Consider the following 21,890-nt stretch of genomic DNA (forward strand, 5'->3'; position numbering starts at 1 on the left):
GAAAAACTCAAAACCCAAATGAAATCATGAATAATGTAATGTGGAGCCGTATTCCAAAAATGTAATTTTCTGCATTAAAACTCTTCACATTGGTGTCTATGATGCTATAGCATCCTACATATAGTGAAATGTAAAACTCTGAAGAAACTGGGCATCGAGCCAGGAAGAAACGCTGTGACAGCATTTAAAAAGATCGGCATAGAGAGTCTTCGAGGTGGGAAAAGGGCTGAAAAAGAGTTAGAGAAGACTGCGAGGAGCAAGAGGGGGAGTGTCAAAGGAAAACTAGCTGATGACATGGAGCAGGATCCAGGTAAGCCGTCATACGGTCCAGGAATGCACTAAAATGTAATTTCTCTCTTTGAACTTAGTCTCCCGAAAGTTTGATTTTTTTAAAATTCAGTGCACCATTTCTCAGAAACTACCGGTGATAGAAGCATGAAACTTTTTAATTTTCATCATTTGCTAACAATTTATATATACAAAAGTGTGGAAAATTTGCAAAGAAAAAACTACGCTGTTGAAATCAATTATATTTTAGGAAATAAACGGTATAATCCAAAACCGCTCTGTTAAAACAGTCATTGGTATTCACATTATAAAGTGTAAAAAATAGTGTTGTAGGACCAATACTTCTTTAGAAAAGGTGCACCAAATTTTCCGAATTTAACATTGCTAAAATAGGCAGGGCTCCCCTTAAGGAAAAACCGTTTTTCTTTACTGAGCTTGCTTTACCAGAAATGTAAAATGTAAGTGTGAAGGATGGCTCCCTGACCCCCTTTAAAGCAATTTTTGCCTTTTATAAATGCATATTTGGGCCGTTTTCATTGATTTGGTCAAATGTTGCTCATTTTATAATATAAGTTCATTTTTGGTTATGGTTTGAGCGTTTTTGAAGTTTTGCCTTGTTTTTATCAAGGTACATATTATATACGTAGCATTTCAAACACAGGATTTCCAAATACTGTAGTACATAATTTTTCTTCCTTTTTCCGCAAATAGCAGGTCTAGAAGACAAGCTTCCGAGGAAGAACAGCCGTGCGGATGTCTCATTCAACAGGATGACACTTCAGTGGATATATTTTGCTGAGAACACAGGCTAAGAAGCAATTTGCATTCAAGGAAATTCCATGAATTCTCTCGCCCACTTCATCCTTGACGCGCCCAGTTACAGCCCTCTTCACCTTTCACCGCCAACGAATTTCAACATAGTACTACAGTGAATACGATCGCGTGAAGTGCAGCGAGGATGTAAAATTAAGGAATTATGTGAAAGAATTCGTGTAAAGAGGTCTTCAGAATGCCTACTGACGGAACAATCCACTTTCGTAAAGAGTCTGAAGTGAAGGTACCGGCAGTAAAGCGATTCAATGTGAATGCAAAATGAAAGTTTTACCTTACTGCAGCTTTGTAACTTTGCATGATGCAATCTGTCCGCTGTATTATCACTGATCACTTGTTGGTACTGTCCAACTCGTTGGCTGAATGGTCAGTGTACTGGCCTTCGGTTCAGAGGGTCCCGGGTTCGATTCCCGGCCGGGTCGGGGATTTTAACCTTCATTGGTTCATTCGAATGGCCCGGGGGATGGGTGTTTGTGTTGTCCCCAACATCCCTGCAACTCACACCACACATAACACTATTCTCCACCACAATAACACGCAGTTCTCTACACATGGCAGTTGCCGCCCACCCTCATCGGAGGGTCTGCCTTACAAGGGCTGCACACGGCTAGAAATAGCCATACGAAAATATATACTTGTTGGTACTTAAGACGTTTAGCGTTAGAAATCCTCTCATATTTGCCTCTTATCACTAAATTTGATAAGTCATATTTTACTTTTTTCGAGCATTTTTAGCTAGCTTTTAGGGCATATTTGCTTGCATACTCTGTATTCATTTAGGTTATAAAGTTCCGAACCCTAATAATAATAAATGATTATAATCTATATAAATAAAATCGTAACGACCGTGTGTCTGTACATTGACTATTTTGGTGAAATTTTCATTTAGTTATCCGTTTCAGGTGTAATAATTACCATATGCATATTTTTATAGCTTTGGTGTTTGTTTGTCTGTACGTATGTTTGTGTGAGTTCTTACAACTTGAAAACTACAAGAAATATTTCTACCAAACTTAATATTTAGAATTCACCTGTCCTTGGGTAGGTCTTAGAGCCAGCATTGCTCCTAAATCCCTGAACCGACAGGGGGGGGGGGAGTATACGAAAGTGAAACCATGATTTTGCACTCCCACAAAATATATGAAAACAAACTTATTGGAATTCTACCTACCTTAATGGAAATACATTTCTATAACTATTTCTCATGTGCATCACTTCGATACGAGGATTAGTAAGGGAGATGTTATTAACGGACCGTTTCTCAGTCTAGGCTCGAGAGGACTTTTTTAGTTTTGTTTTTGTCCACTTGTCCGTTCGTCCGTTTGGTGAGTTCTTATAACTGAGAAAGAAGTCTATATATTTCTACCAGACTTTTTATTTGTCCTTGGGTAGTCATTAGGGTCAATATTATTTCTAAATCTCGAATTGGTTTCGGGGTTTATAGGAAGTCGAGACAGTGGTTTTACCCTCTCATAAAATACGCATGACCTAAATTAATGGAAAACTACCAGTCTTACTGGAAGTCAATTTCAAGAATGTTTTTCTCATGTGCACCTTTTCGATAAGAGGATAACAACATTAATGAACTATTTTACAGGCTGTCATGTTAAGTTTAGGTGGGTTAAATGGTTTAACTAAGGAGCCATGTCACTATTTTCGATAGAACAGATAAGAAGGGAGTTTATCGTCAACGATTGGTTTTATTTGTCTTCAGCCACAGTACCACTCCCGGTTGCAGATGAACAATAATATGTAACCAAGAAGTAGGGAGAATTTGGCACAATTTCGGTCCAGGAACTATGCGGTTCAACAAACTTTGTGGTCGTCCTCAATCTGTCTCCAGTTTGTTCAGCTTTATCGTACTTCGTGTTACTACCACGAACTTTCATAGAAGAATATCAGTTTAACATGCCGTATTGAACGTGTGAATACAGGCATCATCTTCGCATAAATTCATGAAGGAATCGCGAAATCCATTACCAATATCCGTGCGAAGAACGGGCACATAAGCTAGTAATACCAATAGGAATAATAATAATTTTTACGGGGTTACCCGTGGAACGCAGAGGTGATAGAAGGTGCCGGGGTGAATGGGTCTAACTACGATGTCAAGAAAGAATTTAAACTGAAATGGAAGGTTATATTTTTGAAAAGCAACAAGTTAACAAATTCTCACTTAGTGAGATAACAATGACAAAAATAGAAAAATCCAAGATTACAGTACTTTAACTCTCTTGGGCTACAAGCCCCTAGATTAACTATTTTTCGAGCTCCTAGCTTAAATTTACCCAAACAAAATTTACACAAGGGCAGAAATCCCTCCGTACGTGGAGCGCTTGCTCCCAACCCACAATAACAAGCCTCCCAGAGGCACTTTTACAACGCTAGAAAAGAGCTGTCCTGCTCTCAGTTCTCAAGTCTACTCAAGGCAACACCAAAAATATCTTACACCTTTTGGCCTTCCATGGCCCAACTTACAAATTGAAGCAGGGGTATCTCGTACCCAACCTACAGGGCCTTCGTGTAAAAAGAAATAACAGTTAAATAAATGGCCCGAACACAAAATGAAAGGAGGCGAATGCTTGCGCTCCTAGATATGAATTCTTAAAACCTAAGGGGCACTAGGCCGATGAAACAGGGGCTATTCGCAAACTACGGAGGTGACTAGTATAAGGAAAAATTAAGACTTTACGGAAAGGAAGAAAACCAGTTACAAAACGTAGTCGTCTCAAACCAATATGAAGGGGAGCTCGAGAGGGTACATCACTCTCTATCCCCGATTTACAGTTAAAGATTTATGAAATTTTTACATGAGCCGAAGGGAGATTTACATTTTATACAAGTTGGTTCATAGTTAAAGTTTCGAACCTTTCCCTTGGGTTAAATTTCGGAGCTAGCAAAAAAGTAAGATGTTAGATGGCCATTACCTTGCTGAAGAACTGCTGCCTGATGAAGGAGGCGCCGCCCGCCTCCTGCTTGACACACACACTTAGTTAGATGACGATCAAATTGCCAAGAGACGAAAAAATCCGCAGTTTATAAACCCTCGGGGAAGGTTCGAGACCTTTCACGAATAAACCAGCCTCACCCTCTCAATTTATTGGTGAATTTAAAAGTTACACTCAAAATCGAGGAAGAAGCCTGTGATAAGCGGGAAATTAATTACAGAAATTTGTGATTGGCTAAATTCAAAACTGGTGGAAAGAAAAGATAAATATTGCCAACCCAAAAATAAATGAACATCAATTAGTAAAAAAAACTTATGAATACAAACCTTCTTCAAAAGAAGTTCATTCATTTCCCACCAGGATGCATGGTAATAATAATAATAATAATAATAATAATAATAATAATAATAATAATAATAATAATAATAATAATAATAATAATAATAATAATAATAATAGTAATAATAATAATGTTGTTGTTGTTTTAATTGGGTTTAAATTCATGAATTAGTTTCACGAGATCGTTACTGGAACTGATACGACATTTGATGAATATTTACTCGCATGGTCTCGGGTAATTCTCTTGCAATATGGTCTGTCTGGTCATCCCCATCCTACTAACCTTTAAACAATGTCCAGGCCTAACTGCGGATTTCTTTGATCTTCCATACCGCTTGCTGCATATCCAACTCTTTGTCTCCTACACGTTTTCATCCGGCTGTTTTGTCTGTAGCGTCATTCTGCTTTCCATCGGACTGTGCATTGATCGCACCGATTCTATACGAGAAGCCTCACACTGCGAAAGCTGGACCACTCAATTTCCAAACTTCACATAGGATATGCTGTTAATCGCACAGTGCTATTCTTTTGGATCATCATCAGTTCACATTACTATATATGCACCACCGAAAATCAACAATCAACAAAAAATAGTTATGATCTATTAGAAAATATTTCAATTAATAATTCATATTCGAGCGCTTTTATGACCTCCATATTTGAAACGAAGCCTCAATTTTTTTCTTAGGCACCGCTTAGGGATTGTTTTCAAACGGAAAGTAGAGTTTAGTTCCAGTGAATGGGACACCCACCAGGATTACTTGGTAAGAGAACTGAAAAAGATACAAAAGAAAGCAGAAAGATTTGTTCTGGATGATTATCGAGAAAAATAATAACGTTACGAAAGTGTTGCAAACCTTGGGCTTGGAAGATTTAGGAGTAAGGAGGCTAGCCGTCAGTTGTCAGATGGCGTGAAGTTATATCAGAAGACGAATAAACGTGAATGGAGGTTTTAAAATTGGTAAATATAAATTTGGAATTTAAGAGGACAAATTAGGGCAAATGTTCATTTACAGGAAGAGAAATTTGTGACTGGAATAATGTATGGATAAAACGGCTGATAGATTTGTTATTACTAATACTTCATCTTTTGGCATCGTCAATATTAAAAACATATTTATTTAGATTTTTACTAATGGTTTGAAGTCGCACTAATCCATCAAATGAGGGAAAAAGGCTCATATTTTGAAGGGAGCAGATAAAATTGACATACATAAGCAGAACTGTCCCAATTTTAGTGGCCAAAATTACTGACCAGGAAGAATTGCCAAACATTGTCAAATCTCAGATTTTTGTGTGTATCTCAAAAGCATGTCATAACTTCAGAGTATCGTACAAAGGTTTATTTGAACCTCACTAGAAAGCATTAACGTCTCATTGCCGATCTTGAACCTTCCACTTATCTTTCTTCCTGAACATGTGACGTTTGTTCTGTGAAGCGCGTGGAAACTTGTAGCAATTTTCGTTGTACTACGGGAAGGGAAAGAGTATTTTATAAAATAAACTAGGCCTATATGATGCAAAAATACGTAGACAGTGAATACGTCATTCCACATATTAATAGAATGGCTGTAAAGCTAGGCCAAATCCACTTGCTCTATACAGATCGCAATTGCGACCCTTCCGATATAAAAGACCGCATTGCTGAGAAAAGTAATATGGTCTTAAAATTAAACTTCTTCTTATTCATTATCCTTTCCATTCCAACACTTTGAGGAAGAGAATTTTGCGACTGGAGTAATTTACCCAGAGAAACGTCTGATAGATTTGTTATTACTAATGTTTCGTCTTTTGGCACCTATCTTCCATTAACACTAATTAGGGAAGAAAATGAAAGCTGCCCGACATTTCCAAAAATAGAGTTATCGACCAATGAAAGACAAGGGAAACGAAACGAAGGGCGTGAAAATGAAAGACTCCCTAGCCCTCGGAACTTAACAGCGTCGGGGTCGGAAAATAACAAGATTTGACCAAGGGAGGTCAGATAGGATAGATGAAAGTGAGGAGCCTGGCTGGCACAAGTAAGTGGAAGCAATGTCAGGACTCAGCAAGGGCCCCGTGGTTGAAACCGACGTCCCCAAGTTCAAAGTCCCTTTTAGTCGCCTCTTACGATAGGCAAAGACTACCGTGGGTGTTATTCTACCAAACCCACCCACAGGGGGGTGTACCTACCGTACGCATGTCTCCTCCTTGGTCCTATTTCCGGATACGGGGTTGAAGAGGAGGTGTGTTTAAATTATATGCCATGTTTTTACAGCCAACCTCAAAACGATGAAATGTATGACGGTGAATGAAACTGTACAATGAGGTTGAAGGAATCGGCTCTGGCCTAAGGAAAGGAACTGTTCCGGCATTTGCCAGGAAGTGAACATTGGTAAACCACAGAAAACCATTATGAAGACACTACCACCGCTGTGGTTTGAACCCATACGTCTCCCTAATGCGTGGCTTGGATCCATGGTCTATGCCTCGCCATTCGGTTCGGTATAACATTAGTAATAACTTATCTCTTCTTATCCTAAAGTATAAAAATGAAAAATTGTTTAGGCATCTCGACTGGTCTCACAAACCACTGGACTGATTTCGGTGAAAATTTGTCCTTATTACTCGTGAGAGAGTTTAGGAAGTGGTTAGATTTGGGGATGAGTAATTATAATTAATTAATTTTAATTGCATATCTGCACCAAGATTGGATTGAAATGATGTAGAGATTGTCGCTAAGCGACAGCGACTTAATCTTATCACAGATGTTTTCATGTATTTAAAAAAACTGTATAACGAGAAACTTCAAATTACGCTCTCAGACTCAAAAGACTTACAGACACTTGATGTGCGCCTGCGCTATGAGTTGAGCCTATGGCCAGTTGAAGGCCGTTTCTTTTTGTAGTATGTATTTTTCAAATGTAATATTCTACTACTACTTGTGTTCCCGTTACATTACCTGTGGGTAAAAGATATTATATTCTCGGTTGTATATACGAGGCCAATAGGAGTTTATTGGATTACTTTGAAAAGGTTCTTCAGTTATGGTACTGTAAATATGTTGTTACCATTGAATAAAAGACGGATGAATTTACATATGGAAAGCTCCCTAACCTCGATCCACCTAGCTTTCTCTCTGGGCATGTTCCTGTTTCCCTAGGCCCTAATGCTAGCACCTTCTCAGGTGGTAGCAGAGCGTGGGTCTCCTAGTAATTTGAGAGATTGGACACAGGTAAAGGCCATTTAATGGTTTATTAAGAGAATGTCTTGGTAACTGCTGTTTTCGCCAAGTTTCGGTAATATACTATTGGTCTCTTGGTAATGTCTAAAGTTATAAGTTGTTCTGCCTTTTAATATTGTAACTTTTCAGAAGCTGATGACCGAGGTAGTAAATGTTTAGACCGCTGACATACAGGTCAATAATGGGATATGTATTATTCTATTTCCATAAATTTATGCCTGAAGCTATGATTTGTCAGGTCACATTTTGGATATTGTAAAGTTATTTCCAGGTTACTTACAATTGTAAGTTCTGTATAGATATATTTATTCCCAGTTTGACATGTCAATTCTTTGTCTTGAGGCCTCATATTAGATTAAGTATGTCTGTGTGTGTAATGTCCTGTTGTTCACTAGTTTACTACGTTTGAGAAGTATTCCTTGTTTCCCAGTCCTTTTACCTCATTTTGGTGCCGTCCTTTAGCTGTGTTTGATTTATGTCACAGGAATTTCCCTGGGAGCAAGTGTGGTGTTAACAAGACTTTAGAGAATCCTGAAATCTGATCCTAATGGTTCGAGATTGCCAGTCGATCCACTAGGAGAAGTTTGCTGTCTCCCTCTTTGGTGCTTGGTGCTGTGCTAAGTGATGTTGGGACATCATTATTCTATTCCTGTAACCCGCTGCCTCATCGAGGATATGCTGTGTGGTGTCGTGAGAGACTGCTTGTCACCACTGCGATCTAGTCAGTTGTCCAGCTGTAGGAGACTTTAGTCTCCTCTGTGCAAAGTGTGCTGCCCGCTCTGTTTACCTTCTATGAACTCGTATCGACAGTCGGCACACCTAGGGTAGTGTGTGTCGCGTGCTGGAAAAACTGGTTGGGTAACCGACCTCGTCTACACTCTCTCTCCCAGAAGCCTCGCTACGTGTATATCGACAGCTACTGTGTGAAGTGTTTTCTTTAATATTCACTGTCACGCCTATGCGTATATTGCATCCCCAATGGACTAATAAAACTATGTGAAGTGTGTTGCATGGACTTGGCCCGGTTTCAGGTGGGGAGGATATCACAGATGTTTTCATGTATTTAAAAAAAATGTACAACGAGAAACTTCAAATTATGCTCTCAGACTCAAAAGACTTACAGACACTTGAAGTGCGCCTGCGCTATGAGTTGAGTGTATTTTCTGTTTCTACATTGGTTGTTCCCCCTCCTGTTCCTTCCCCTCCCCTTCTCAAACGTAGTCTTGGTGGCTGGTAGTATCCAGCGTTTGACTCTCAATTATTTTTGTCGCTCTCTAGAGCATCTACTTGGAAGTTCCTTTCGAAACGAAGGCTTCTGGGCTGCGAACATCGGAGCGTAAGTCGTGAGTGAATGTTGCATGTGTATATTGAGTGAGAGGTTAATGCTTGTAGCCGCGAATGTGTGTGTAATTGGATTAGAGTTGTGCTTCTGTGTGTGCTGTGCTGTGTGGATGAGCCGGGTTCGTAGTCCAGGGGCCTATGGCCAGTTGAAGGCCGTTTCTTTTTGTAGTATGTATTTTTCAAATGTTATATTCTACTACTACTTGTGTTCCTGTTATATTGCCTGTGGGTAACAGGTATTATGTTCTCGGTTGTATATACGAGGCCAATAGGAGTTTATTGGATTACTTTGAAAAGGTTCTTCAGTTATGGTACTGTAAATATGTTGTTACCATTGAATAAAAGACGGATGAATTTACAGATGGAAAGCTCCCTAACCTCGGTCCACCTAGCTTCCTCTCTGGGCATATTCCTGTTTCCCTAGGCCCTAATGTCGGCACCTTCCCAATCTGTATCACGATAGTGCGGTAAGAAAATATGCTGGATAGAGGAGGATGGGAACAGGCCGGCATGTTTTATGAAGTACCTTCCTTGATAGGAGACTCATCATCGTGGCTGCATATAGGACGGTGGGAATCCGCCGCCATGTTTTATGAAGTACCTTCCTTGATAGGAGACTCATCACCGTGGCTGCATATAGGACGGTGGGTATCCGCCGCCATGTTTTATGAAGTACCTTCCTTGATAGGAGACTCATCATCGTGGCTGCATATAGGACGGTGGGAACCCGCCGCCATGTTATATGAGGTACCTTTCTTGATAGGAATCTCATGACGGTGGCTCTATATAGGAGGGTGGGAACATGCCGCCATGTTTTATGAAGTACCTTTCTTTCTAGGAGGTTCATGACCGTGACTGTATATAGGAGGGTGGGAACATGCCGCCATGTTTTATGAGGTACCTTTCTTGATAGGAGGTTCATGACCGTGGCTGTATATAGGAGGATGGAAACACGCCGCCATGTTTTATGAAGTACCTTCCTTGCTAGGAATCTCATGACGGTGGCTCTATATAGGAGGGTGGGAACATGCTGCCATGTTTTATGAAGTATCTTTCTTTCTAGGAGATTCATGACCGTGACTGTATATAGGAGGGTGTGAACACTCCGCCATGTTTTATGAAATACCTTTCTTCTAGGAGGTTCATGACCGTGGCTGTATATAGAAGGGTAGGAACACGCCGACATGTTTTATGAGGTACCTTTCTTGATAGGAGGTTCATGACCGTGGCTGTATATATGAGGAAGGAAACACGCCGCTATGTTTTATGAAGTACCTTTCTTGCAATGAATCTCATGACGGTGACTCTATATAGGAGGGTGGGAACATGCTGCCATGTTTTATGAAGTACCTATCTGTCTAGGAGGTTCATGACCATGGCTGTATATAGGAGGATGGAAACACGCCGCTATGTTTTATGAAGTACCTTTCTTGCTAGGAATCTCATGACCGTGGTTGTACGTAGGAGGGTGGAAGCACGCCGCCATGTTTTATGAAGTACCTTTCTTGATAGGAGATACATGACCGTGGCTGTATATAGAATGGAAACACGCCGCCATGTTTTATGAAATACCTTTTATGCTAGGAGATTCATGGCCGTGGCTGTAAATAGGAGGGTGGGAACACGCTGCCATGTTTTATGAAATGCCTTTCTGGTAGGAGGTTCATGACCATGGCTGTATATATAATGGAAACACGCCGCCATGTTTTATGAAATACCTTTCTTCTAGGAGGTTCATGACCATGGCAGTAAATAGGAGGGTGGGAACACGCTGCCATGTTTTATGAAATGCCTTTCTGGTAGGAGGTTCATGACCATGGCTGTATAGAGGAGGATGGAAATACGCCGCCATGTTTTATGAAGTACCTTTCTTGATAGGAGATTCATGACCGTGGCTGTACATAGGATTGTGGGAACCAGCCGCCATGATGTATGAAGTGACTTCCCACATCTCCTCCTCAACCGCTGTAGCAATGTCAACCGAACTTCGTACACTTATGACTTACTATCTGGAGACAAAAACACTGTAGCGGTGAGGCACACCTAGCATCCCTAGGAGTTGGATTGAGAAGGATATGGTATTTCAAAGTAATCTAAAATAATGTCGAATCTGTAGTTCTCGCGGTTGCTGGGTTGAACAGTGACCTCTAGTTGCTGTTTAACTATAAGTTCGGCCCGCATCGGCATAGGAGTGAGAAAAAAATGTGCATAAATGACCGCGATTATCAATATATGTGATGTGTGTATGTTTCAGCATAGCTGTCAACCAGACTTGGTATAAAGATGACTTGCTATCGGAAAAAATACCCTGGGGGCCGGACTCCCTAGGGGAGGGGGTGAAATGTAAAAATAATCGAAAACGACCGATATTAGCATCGAATATACAGTTCTTGGGATGACTAGGATGAAATGTTACACTATGGATGCCATGTAGGTGTAAGTTCAACCCCAATCGTAACGGGCGTTAGAAGGGGTTAAAAAGAAAGTGTCCAAAATGACCGAATTCACGGATGAATATGTATATGTTCCAGCGCAGTTTTCAACCATACTTGGTACACACATGACTTACTAGCTAAAAATACTGTGAAGACTAAACACCACTAGCACCCCTAGGGAAGGGATAGATATGCAAAAATATTTGAAAACGACCGATATTAGTGTCGAATGCCCGTCTCGTTGGCTGAATGGTCAGCCTCCTGACCTTCCGATCAGAGGGTTCCGGGTTCGATTCCCGGCCGGGTCGGGGATTTTAATCTTCATTGGTTAATTCCAATGGCCCGGGGGCTGGGTGTTTGTGCTGTCCCCAACATCCCTGCAACTCACACACCACACATAACACTATCCTCCACCACAATAACACGCAGTTACCTACATATGGCAGATGCTGGCCACCCTCATCGGAGGGTCTGCCTTACAAGGGCTGCACTCGGGTAGAAAAGCTACACGAAATTATTATTATTATTATTATTATTATTATTATTATTATTATTATTATTATAGTGTAGAATCTGTGGCCCCCGGGGTTGCTGAGATGAATTGTGACACTCAGGATGCCGTTTAAGTGCAAGTCCAGCCTCGATTGGCTTAGGGGTTGAGAAGGGATGAACAACAATATGTCCAAGACGACCGATATTTCTGCTGGATACACAGTTTTCGGGGTCCCCAGCCTGATTGGTGACAGGTCCAGTGACAGTTGAAATCGTGTTCATCATATCTACTGCACGATGTGTAAAAACATAGAGTTTTAACTAGCTTTTATTATTTGTTTGAAAGGATCAGCTACTTCCCGAACAACATGGGCAGCCACAAGAGCATAGTTTAATGCGAAATTATAATCTCAAAATAAAGCTTAAAATTAAACACATAACAATAGCCTAACTCTAAATTTTCAAAAGTGTGCGTAAAATACCAGTCAACGTCACAACAAAGAATCTACAAAAAAATCACTTCAAACAGTTTGTACAAATCGTAAAATTATACATTCAAAGAAAATGCGCGAGCAGAGTCGGGTACTACAGCCAGTTATATAATCATTTTTTTTTATTTATTTTTTTTTGCTACGGGCTTTACGTCGCACCGACACAGATAGGTCTTATGGCGACGATGGGATAGGAAAGGTCTAGGAGTTGGAAGGAAGTGGCCGTGGCCTTAATTAAGGTACAGCCCCAGCATTTGCCTGGTGTGAAAATGGGAAACCACGGAAAACCATTTTCAGGGCTGCCGATAGTGGGATTCGAACCTACTATCTCCCGGATGCAAGCTCACAGCCGCGCGCCTCTACGCGCACGGCCAACTCGCCCGGTATATATAATCATTTGGAAGTTATAACCAGTGAATATTACTAAATATAAATTCATGTGATATTTATAAACCGAAATAATATGTGAATGATAACAAATAACGTAATTTATTTACATCTGGATAGGTCGACTGATAACTTAATCAAATAAAGAATGAATTCATTAAATCAATGATCAGTGAAAAATATCAATAAAGTCGAATTCTTCGGTCAGGATACAGAATTCCATGTCTCCAATTATGATCTTCCTGTTAGATCCGACGACGAGTGAGATTTACAGTTAGATTGAAAAACGCCCGCAATACTGTCTAAAACTGGATCAGTATTGTAGATTTATAATTCTGATATAACCTTTAAAAGGAAACGTAAATATGATAAAATTATACAATAAAATCAGTTCCATGATTGCAGGCTACATACTAATGAATTTATGTTGCCGATATTGGTACCACTGACCCGACACAAACCACATTGTTTTGTTTGCAATACCAGTCACCCTGCGAAAGCGATATAAATTTACTGAATGTTATTCCAAACTCCATCAACCCTATAACTGTCCACCACCAATTTGTAGATTAATTTAGTATCACTCTCCTCGTGGATCTAATTGAAAATTAATTCTCCTGCTATCCGTCCTCATACATTTTCACTTTCCTATTTTGTCCGTGTGATTTATTGGCTAGATATACTTCATTAATTACACTTGATATGTTCATAATATTGAGTATAAAAGAGGGAAACCAGAATTCACATCTCACTTGCTCGACTCTATTATCGAGTTTCTATATCATCATCATCACTAGTGGTCTGCCTATCGGCAGGTCTTCGCATGAATTCTCCACGCTCTTCTATCTTCAGCCATTCTCCTTGTCTTCCAATAGCTTCTATTTACCTGTACACTGTCCACTAACTGATGCCTCTTCCTTCCTCTCTTCAGTTTCCCTTGTATCTTCCAATGCTTCGGTTATTAAATTATTTCGTCGCAAGCAGTGGACTAACCAATTTTTCTTCCGTCTTTGAATACATTCCAATATCGTTCTCCTTCCTTCACTTACTCTTTCTAATACCTCTTCATTACTTACTCTTTCGTGCCACCTGATCTTCCGCCAGACTCACATTTCAAATGCTTCTAGTCTTCTTTCTTCCTCTTTTCTCAACGTCCAAGTCTCAATCGCATAAAGCGCCACAATTCACACAAAGCACTTCACTAACCTCTTCTTAAGGTCCTTATTTAGAGACCCACTCAACAATGAATCTTGTTTCATAAATGCTTCCTTGGCCATTGCAATTCTAGTCTTCACTTCGTCCAAGCAATAAAGGTCACTTCTGATTAAGCTTCCCAAATATTTGAATTTAGACACTTGTTCGATCTCCTTCCCCGAAAGTATTGTTTTAGCTGTTGAGTCCTTCTTTGACCCCATGATCTTTGCCTTGGTCTTTTCCTATTAATTTTCATGCCTAACTTCTTACAGGATCTGTTCATTTTTTTCAAAATAGCATTCATCATTTTCTTGGTTTCTGCTGGAACCGCCGTGTCATCTTCAAATCAAATGCATTCAATTCTTTTCCTTCCAACTGCCACACCTTGTTTTCATTGAAAGCATTTTGCAGTTAATTCCTCCAGGCATAAACAGCGTTGGTGAAAGACAACAGCCTTGCCTCACCCCTCTGTCAATTCTGATCCCTTCTAACAGATCATGTCCTAATCTGATTTGGACAGTTTGGTTAAAGTAAAGATTCTTAATTAGAATTCTTTCTTCTCAGTCTACTCCATTCTTCTTGAGTATGCCCATCAATTTCTCCCGTTGAACTCTGTCAAAAGCCTTTTCCAGGTCAATAAAAGTCACAAATAGGGTAAAGTTAACTAACTCCGTGATACTAAGCTTTCTGTGCTAGGGATTCAGAAACTTATGACTACGGTTGTTTTCATTTGTTTCATGTGAAGGAGGGATGTCCTACCAAGTATTTCTTACATATATATTACAAATATCGGCATGTTATTTCTAGGAATTAACTTCTATATATTGATGGTAGACGTAGGTAACTCCGTGATGTTCAAGTTACTCCGTGACAGTGTTCGAGTTACTCCGTGATAGTATGCTGCTTACCATTAAGAAAACTTTTTAATCATGGAAACTAGTTTTTAATGTAATGGAAGTGTTCAATTAATATGAAAAGTTCCAATTATCTTTTACTGGCCATACTAAAACTTTCTATCGTACAGAATAGTAATAAAGAAAAAAGTCAAATATATTCTACAAAAAATATGCACAAATTCTGCTCTTGTTTTCAGTCTTCTTGGCTGTTATTAGTCATTATCTGATTCCTGACACCCATCACACATAAAATAGACATTATCTAACACTTTCTGGTACTTCAAATGGTACCAGACATTACAGAACTGGCACTCGATCCACTCGGCTCCGTTCTACTCCTTGGCGTCACCCACATAGGAACCACCACACGCACCACAACCATCACCATCATTTTTCTGTGGTCCGGTTTTAGGCCTAGACTGATTTATTGTTTTTACGGATTTGCCCACTCCTGACGTCGTTGGATTGTTTTGGTTTGGCGAAATAACTTTCGCAGAAGGGTCATTCTTCTTTCTTTACGCTGTGTTTGGCACGCGTGAGTTTCAAAATGTCTTCTAGAATAGCCGTCAACTTTTTAGATGATTCCTGCCTCTGTCCCTACGTAACAAGGGAAGGAGCCAGTGCATCATCGGAAACAGCACTTTTGTTGTAGGGGAATATCCCAGTCTTTGCGAAGCTGTTGCAGATAGTGGTGGCCTGAAAGGCGCTTTGATAAGCTGTAGCCAGAAGTCTGTTGAAATCATAGCGAACTGGTTTCCCTCAGAGGTGATCAACCAAAAATCTAGCCAACTCTTTCCTTCAGCAACCCTATTCCCAACGCGTCCAACTTGGTTAACTGTAAGCCTGAAGCCTAACGACTGCATCGTTGTTATGTAGTTCAGTAGCTTCACTTCAAGTTCAAGTGGCATAACAAATGGCTTTGCAATTTTTGAAAGATTTACGCTTCCTGGATCATCTAATTTTTTTTGCAATAATCCTTAAGTGTACTCCACGGGATACCTGAACATTTACTGGCCTTTTATACTGTCCACACTTCTTCCTTTACCAACCGCAACAGTCCTTTAAGTGTTTCAGCTGTGTAAGGGCGTGCTAGTTTATCCCTATTTGGCGCCATCTCAGCGTCCAGCCTAAGAAAAACGAACCAATTGCTAAGCTCACACACCTTCAACGCGTGATACTATGTGCAAGCAAATTTTATATCTGAATGACCTGTATCGTACCTGTAACTGGTGTTAAAATGAAACTTGTACACTAGAATAACTGTTTGTAAGAAACTAATACGTTCACTACTGATTTCACTGCCTGTGCAGGACCTGCTCATGTAATAACACAATAGGAATACATTCTTAAAACTCTCTTTGAGCTACCCAAAGATGGAGCGCGAGGGCTAGCTACACTCCTGGATTCTTCTGACATCTACTGGCAAAATTTTGTAATCTTTGGAATTGAAGCAACATCGTGATGCAGGAAATACTAATTATCACAAAGTAACTTGACTGTACCCTACCAGTCTTCCTTTTTCAATGTATTTTTCTCCAATAGTTCTCAGTAACCCAATGACAGTAATTAGAAGTAATCATTTACCATACGACCTACAGTTGTGATAAACACGTAAGGACCCGCATATGGGTAAAAATTACGCAGGCGGAAGTGAGATGCATATTTCAGTTATTTCTAATGTGCTATTCAGGTCTCTCCTCTCAGTACTTTTCGAGTGAACCTTTCCAAATATCATGACCTTGAATAAGCTGCGTGGATTAATTGATTCGAGAACTGTAAAACATACAAAGGAAAGCATCTCGATTTATTCTGCGTGATTTCGGACTAAAGAGTAGCGTTACGAAAATGTTGCAAAGTTTGGGCTGGGAATACTTGGGAGAACGGAGACGAGTTGCTCGACTGAGGGGTACGTTCGGAGCTGTCAGTGAAGATATGGCGTGCAATGACATTAGTAGACGAATAAATTTGAGTGGTGTTTCTAAAAGTAGTAAAGATCACATTATAAATATGAAGTTGGAATTCAAGTGGACAAATTGGAGCAGATATTCGTTCATAGGAAGAGGTATTAGGGATTGGAATAATTTACCAAAGGAGATGTTCAATAAATTCCCAAATTCTTTGCAATCTTTTAAGACTAGGAAAACAACATATAGGGAATCTGCCACCTGGCGACTGCCCGAAATACAGATCAATGATGATTGATTGATTGATTGATTGATTGATTGATTGATTGATTGATTGATTGATTGATTGATTGATTGATTGATTGATTGATTGATTGATTGATTGATTGATTGATTGATTGATTGATTGATTGATTGATTGATTGATTGATTGATTGATTGATTGATTGATTGATTGATTGATTGATTGATTGATTGATTGATTGATTGATTGATTGATTGATTGATTGATTGATTGATTGATTTGTTAGTTCAGCTCATAGTGTGAGAGAAACATCGACTGGGTAAATTTTACCAGTGCGCGCGCTCATACGTTTCAGAATGTCGTTCTTGTTAATTATTAACTGCTTAGTTTTACAGACGAACAGTGCAGTGATTATTAAAGACAAGTGTACTTTATAATATGTGTGCATCTTCCCGTGAAGTTTAGCCGAAATTTTAGTGAATTTCAGAAACTGAAGGTGTATCACTCTATGATGCAGAACGAAATTACAAACCTGTTGCTCCCAAGAAAGACAGTAACATCGCGGCTTCTGATGACTGAGAAATTGACAATGTCTAAGGAAGTGATCAGGCACGTTCATAATATGTTTATTTCCTCTATAGGAATTAGTAGTTGACAGTTGTACCCTATTTCAAACGTTTATGTCATCTGTAGTACCCGGATGTTTATGCAGTAATAGGTTAGAATGCAAACTTACTGAAGCGAGTAATAAGTAGAGTCTACCCGCACGACGATAATGCTATGAGGTTTGCATAAACATTAGGGGTCAGCCCATTAGAACCCCTTGAATTTATGTTACTCCCACTATATTGCGTTAGAGCGGGATAGTCGACATTTCCTACCAACAAAATTATTTAGTAACAAAACTACTAATGTTTATGCAACCCTCATGGCATGACCGTCGTGCGAGTAAACTCTACTTATTACTCGCTGCAATAAGTATGCATTCTAACCTATTACTGCATAAACATCTGGGCCCTAGTCATCTGTAAAGCAAACAATCTCATCTCAAAAACATTTACGATCTTTAGGCTTTTTCAGTAGTGAAATTACTTGCGTTTCTCTCCGGTGTTGCAGGGCTCATCAGTTGGAATGCTGCACATTTCCAAGACGCTGGCGCTAGTGCGCTTTTGAGACAACACTGGAAGCCTCCTATGTAGGGCAATGATGTGACGGTGCACTAGGATAAGCATGTGTCTCCACTTGTATAAATGCTTCGCTTTGGCCATTATAACAAAAATAAGGTTCCTAGGAGGAAACCATAATTTAATTTCATCGATTGCAAACATTAAGCTCCTGTTTCTTTTTTTACATTTTAAACATTTTTAACATTTGCACTCTATGAAATTAAATTATTGTTCCCTTCTAGGAATCTGATTTTTGAATCTCAACTCAATTCTGAACCTACATACCGTCGAAATTTCTTGAAAATAAATTTGGCATCGAGAAGTAAAATACTGACCCCACCAACAAATTTCAAAATTCAGTCGCATTGTTGAAACTCTGAAGAAAGGAACAGTACAGACCTCAGAGAGCATCAAACAGGAAGATGCGAAGACCGTGGAAGTAAAGAGGATAGAAAAACCAAAACGTGTTGTGTAATTTGCCGGGAAAATGTGAAGCCATTGTGTGGAGAATGTGTAGAACAAGTGAATGAACAACAGAAAGTAATGGAACTGGAGTGGTGTAATCAAGTCTGATATCTGAATGTCCTCTACAGTTCTTACTCTCTGCACTTCCCTCTCTATCATCTGTGACCCTTTTGATACAGGAAATGTGTGCCTAATACAACTTAGTGATGCCAGAATATGTGTAAACGTTATGAGATCATGAATATTTCAATATCCATTCTTATTATAACAGCTTGTACGTTAACATAATTACTCCGCAAATATTAAAATTGATTTACTAAAAAAATGTATCATCATTTACATGGATTCCAAAATTTAGAATAAAGAACGGTTTTTGCTTGTGTGTAATTTTCACCCAAGGCGCGTCCTTACGTCTCGACAGAGAGCACGCGTTTTGCCGTATTAAAGTCGGTTAAGATTCGAAACAACTGATTTACCGAGATACATTTGAAATTATTTCCTTCAGAATACATTTTGATATACAAACTGGTAGGAGCAATGTCAAGAGGAAAATTGTAACGAGAAGATAGAGGTTATATTAGGGATGGAATCGATGGACGAGTCACCATAGGTTGTGGGCCCATGCGAGATGAATGGGGAGTATAAATTACTTAGAACTTTGAAGGGTAAGGGAAACAGAGGGATAATAAGGCAGCATTGGTTAGACTCACTCCACAAGTACGCAAAGCTTCAGCTTTACGCAATTAATATTGAAAATAAACATGCACAGACTGTTTCCAGTCATTCGATTGGGTCAGGAATGGAATAAATGAAGCCCCATCTAGCGGCAAGGATAAGAATTGTGCCGGCTGCCGAAGCCTGTCACACTCCTCTGGGGCAGTGATTAATGAGTGAAAGATGAATAATTATATTGGAGATTGTTCCTGGAATGATAGATGACAGGAAAAACCGGAGTTTCCAGGAGAAAAACCTGTCCCGCATCCGCTTTGTTTAGCACAAATCTCACACGGAGTGACCGGGATTTGAATCACGGAACCCAGGGGTGAGAGGCCGGCGCGCTGCCACCTGAGTCACGGACGTTTATACAGCTAAAATCTTTTCAAATGATTACTAAGAAAATAGCAAAGTGCTATCAGTAGGAAGGAAGCGACAGTGGCCTTAATTGTGGTACAGCCCCAACATTTGCCGGGTGTGAAAATGAGAAACCACGAAAAATTAACTGCAGACCTGCCGACAGTGGGATTCGAACCAACTATGTCACGAATACCAGCTCACAGCTGCGCCACCCCAAACCAGTGGTTGAAACGTTGTTAAGCTGTAGGTTATTGTAACTTGAGAAAAGTATCGATTTTCTGCGAAATGTTCTGACTCTGTGCATTCTCTTCAGCTTATTCCAAGCATTTCAGAATGAGTGTAGGTAATTTACTACTTACAATTCTTATCTCCAACTACACAGACGGATATAAGTGATCACACAGAGGCCCATTGACCCATTAGTCAGTACAAAATAGGCACGGCAGCAAACTGCGCACTTTTTTCGGTCCATCATGAATTGAAAAGGTATATTATGCATACATACGCTAAAATACGCACGGTAAAATCCTGATCCTACGTGAAGTGATGAGGAAAATAAGGCCGAGCAGTGGTGGTATGCCTGGACAGACACACACCAATGAAACCTATCAACAAAAGAGATTAGTACGAATCAGTTCAATTGAAGTGAAGAGGGAACATAGTTACGAGCCTTGTTTACATTGGAAGTGGATACTGGTGACTCAAGGTGGAATGGTGCCAATTAGGACGGAAAGTACAATAAATTCAAGAAAGAAAGATAATAGTAACTCTGCATGAAGAAAACAAATCATACGCCGAAATTGCACTAATCATTAAACGAATCAGATACACTGTGTGCAGTGTCACGAAGAAATACAAAACTTCGAGAAATTCGATAAATAGAGAGCGAAGTGGACATTACCGTAAGCTCACTCTGAGAGAAAAGACGGCGGTAATTAGGGCGGTGCAAAAGTCTCCGAAAATATCATCTTGCGAAACTGCAGCAGGACTTCAGGAGTACCCGGTATATCCTAAGACCATTCGTAGAACTCTTCATAGAGCTGGATATCATGTCCGAAGTCCCAGGAGGAAGCCATTTATCAGCCCAGTACGAAACAAGAACTTGGCATTTGCTTAAGAGTACTTCCTTATTATTATTTTTTTTTGATGAAACCAAAATTAACATTTTTCGCCATGTTGGAAGAATGTCAGTGTGTACGAAAATGAATGTAGAGTTTGAAACAGCCATCCTCGAGGCTACAGTTAAACACGGCGATGGAGGTGTTATGGTGTTTGGGTGTATGGTGGCTTCAGCTGTTGTGGACCTAGTGTTTATAGATGTAGCAATGAACTTGTGTGTTCATTTGGATACTTTGAAAATCAATTTACGAGAGAGCACCCAAAAGCTGGGTCTACAGGCAGATTACTACATTCAGCAGGACAACGGCTTGAACCATACTGCTAATAATGTTCGTTACTGGATTGTTTACAATACAACCTCATATCCTGAAAACCGCTCCTCAATCACCTGACATTAACCCATTGAACATCTACGGGATGAACGCAAACGACGAGGAAGAAAACACCACATATCCAGCATAAACCAGCTAAAAGAACCGCTTTTACTAGAATTGAATAATAATGGTGAAGAAGTCAGAATAAAATTAGTAGGTTCAATGCCCAACAGATTAAGAAGTGTTATTCGCAATAAGGGAATGCACAGACGTTACTAAACCGTACACAAATGGTGACAAACTCTTAGTTTAAGCTGTTGTGAGAACTTTTAAGTCAACCCATAAAAAAGACCAGAAGACTATAGTTTTTTTATTTTTTTAGCAAAGCAGTTCCTTTAAGTTTGTGTATTCTGTAGATAAATTTACAAGAATAAACGAAATGTATTTCTGTCAAATATTGATTTAAGGAAAGCAATTACTATTGGAGATATGTACATTTATGAAAGGTCTCCATTGCTGTGTGAACACTTATATCCATCTGTGTGTGTCGGTGGAGTGTTCGGAACAGGTTGCATGTACACTGTGACTGAAAGTACCCGATAAATCATCGACGAATGGACAGGTCAAGTCCACTGATCCGGCTGACATAGAATAACCACACACTTCGAAACAGACTTTCAACGTATTAGGTCGTGTTACGTACATGTAGTACGTGTTGAAGAGATGTTAAGTACAGAAC

This window comes from Anabrus simplex, chromosome 6 (assembly GCF_040414725.1).
Source record: "Anabrus simplex isolate iqAnaSimp1 chromosome 6, ASM4041472v1, whole genome shotgun sequence".
NCBI classification, from domain to species: domain Eukaryota; kingdom Metazoa; phylum Arthropoda; class Insecta; order Orthoptera; family Tettigoniidae; genus Anabrus; species Anabrus simplex.